At 45.6% G+C, this 3,053-nt stretch overlaps 1 pseudogene; it reads left to right on the top strand.

The window, feature by feature from the left end:
- Positions 1–584: 584 nt before the first annotated feature.
- LOC131506086 (large ribosomal subunit protein eL43-like) lies at positions 585–993 on the top strand (annotated as a pseudogene).
- The last annotated feature ends 2,060 nt before the right edge of the window (positions 994–3,053 follow it).

Raw genomic sequence — 3,053 nt, 5'->3', positions numbered from 1 at the left:
TCCCCACTCATGCTGCCTCTGTCGCTCTCAAAATAAAAAATAAATAAACACTAGAAATTTCTTTTAAAAAAGAAGTAATAAGTTACATTCCTGCAGAGAGAAAGGATCTCACCTAGAGAAGGAAGAACGCAAGTGAAAAATCTTAAAACCAAAGATATCCTTTTGCAGCAAGAAATGTCAAGGTTTACAGGCACCTGGGTGGCTCTGACTTCAGCTCAGGTCGTGATCTCCCAGCTTGTGAGTTCGAGCCCCACATTGGGCTCTGTGCTGACAGAGCCCGGAGCCTGCTTCAAGATTCTGTCTCCCCCTCTCTCTGCCCCTCCCCCACTCACTCTCTGTCTCTCTCTCTCTCTGTCTCTCTCTGTCTCTCTCTCTCTCTGTCTTTCTCAAAAAAAAAAAAAAAAGTCAAGTTTGAGGTGATGGAAGACTGACCATAAGGAAGCAGCATGTTGGTGTGATAGAATGTTCAAGTGATTCAAAATTCTTTTTTTGTAACAATGCATGTTTAAAAATTCTTTCTTACTCCAGTGGGCTCAGACCTAGTTTGTGTTGACATGGCTAAACACACCAAGAAGTCAGAATTGTCGGGAAATACGGGCCCTGTTATATGGTGCCTCCCTCGGAAAAATGGTGAAGAAGATTGAAATAAGCCAGCACGACAAGTGCACTTGCTCCTTCTGTGGCCAAACCACTATGAAAAGACGAGCTGCGGGGATCCTGCACTGCGGTTCCTGCATGACAAACGCCGTGGGTGGTGCCTGGACCTACAACACCACTCCAAGGTGACAGTAAAGTTGGCCATCAGGAGACTGAAGGAGTTGAAACACCAGTAGAAGCTCCACCACTTGAAACATGGCTAGCCTACGATAAATGGGTTAATTTATATAACACAATTCCTTTGGCTTGCTAAATTTATTAATTAGATGTTCTGATTTACATTGCATTAATTTTGCTTTCTCAAAAGACTTGGAAATTAAAAATCCTTCTAATTTTTATTGGAAAAAAATTCCTTCTTACTCCAGTAAGTGTAAGATGGCGCTTACTATGAATCCTGAGGGGTGGTTGGGTGGGGGCTGGGGGGAGGGGGAGGCTGGGGGGAGGGGGGGAGGGGAGGGGGAGGGGCTAAAAGGGCAACGGGCATTAAGGAGGACACTTGGGATGAGCACTAGGTGTTATACATAGGGGATGAATCACTGAAATCTACTCCTAAAATCATTATTGCACTATACGCTAACTAACTTGGATGAAAATTTAAAAATAAATACATAAATGAATAAACTTTTTTAAAAAATTAAAAAAAAAAAAGAATCCTGGGGCTCCTGGGTGGCTCAGTCAGTTCAGCGTCCGACTTCAGCTCAGGTCAGGGTCTCATGGTTCGTGTGTTGGAGCCTTGTGTTGGACTCTGTGCTGACAGCTCAAAGTCTGTGTGTGTGTGTGTGTGTGTGTGTGTGTGTGTGTGTGTCTCTCTCTGCGCCTCCCCAGCTTGCACTCTGTATCTCTCTCTCTCTCAAAAAATAAATAAACATTAAAAATAAATCTTGAGAGGCGCCTGGGTGGCTCAGTTGGTTAAGCATCCAACTTCGGTTCAGGTCATGATCTCCCAGTCCGTGGGTTCAAGCCCCGCATCAGCCCCACTCTGTGCTGACTGCTCGGACCCTGGAGCCTGCTTCGGATTCTGTTTCTCCCTCCCTCTCTCTCTCTCTCTCTCTCTCTGCCCCTCCCCAACTTGTGCACTCTCTCTCTCTCTCTCTCAAAAATAAACAAACATTGAAAAAAGAAAAAAAAGAATCCTGGGATGAGGGATGCCTGGGTGGTTCAATCAGTTGAACATCTGACTCTTGATTTTGGCTCAGGCCATGAGCCCAGGTTCATGGAATCGAGCCCCACATCAGGCTCCACTCTGAGCATGGAATCTGCTCAAGATTCTCTCTCTCTCCCTCTGCCTCTCTCCCCCGAGTATGCTCTCTCAAAACAAAACAAACAAAACAAAAATCCTGGGATGATTTTATATTTATACCAAGACATATTGTGGATAGCCTGGAAATTATTTTGTTAAATAAATTTCTCAAAAGAGGGGAGTTTCCTAAAACATGCAGAACTGGGTTAATGGACCCTACGAATACATAAACTATATAAATGTGCTGGGGGCGCCTGGGTGGCTCAGTTGGTTAAGACTTGGATTTTGGCTCAGGTCATAATCTCACAGTTTATGGGTTCAAGCCCCGAATCAGGCTCTCTGCTGTCAGCACAGAGCCCACTTCAAATATATATATATTTATAAAAAGGAAATTCCCATGTTCCAGAACTCACAGCTAGAGAGAGCTGTCACATGAGCCTGATGTGGCAGTTGAGGGAGTGGGGCCTGGGCGTGGCTGCAGGCTGGAACTAAGACCCGGTATAAAGCTTCCCAAATTGGGGGGGGGGGTGCACCTGGGTGGCTCAGTCGGTTAAGCATCCGGCTTCAGCTCAGGTCATGATCTCGCAGTTTGTGAGTCTGATCCCCGCGTTGGGCTCTGTGCTGACAGCTCGGAGCCTGGAACCTGCTTTGGATTCTGTGTCTCCTTCTCTCTCTGCCCTTCCCCCAATAGTGCTCTGTCTCTCTCTATCAAAAATAAATAGGGGCGCCTGGGTGGTGCAGTCGGTTAAGCGTCCGACTTCAGCCAGGTCACGATCTCGCGGTCCGTGAGTTCGAGCCCCGCGTCAGGCTCTGGGCTGATGGCTCGGAGCCTGGAGCCTGTTTCCGATTCTGTGTCTCCCTCTCTCTCTGCCCCTCCCCCGTTCATGCTCTGTCTCTCTCTGTCCCAAAAATAAATAAAAAACGTTGACAAAAAAATTAAAAAAATAAATAAATAAATAAATAAATGTAAAAAAAAAAAATTTAAAGCTTCCCAAATGGGACTTGAAAAATTCTTCCCGCCACTCCAAAGAAGCAGAGAGCAAGATAGTTGTGTCTCAGAGCTCAAGATAGAGTGGGAGAAAAACACTTGTATAAGAAATTACCAACACAAGTCTACGTTGTGTGGATCTAAATTTGTACTACTTGCCCCATGATA

This window comes from Neofelis nebulosa, chromosome 3, assembly GCF_028018385.1.
Source record: "Neofelis nebulosa isolate mNeoNeb1 chromosome 3, mNeoNeb1.pri, whole genome shotgun sequence".
In the NCBI taxonomy this organism is placed as follows: Eukaryota; Metazoa; Chordata; class Mammalia; order Carnivora; family Felidae; genus Neofelis; species Neofelis nebulosa.
This window is presented reverse-complemented; position numbering and strand designations above follow the sequence as displayed.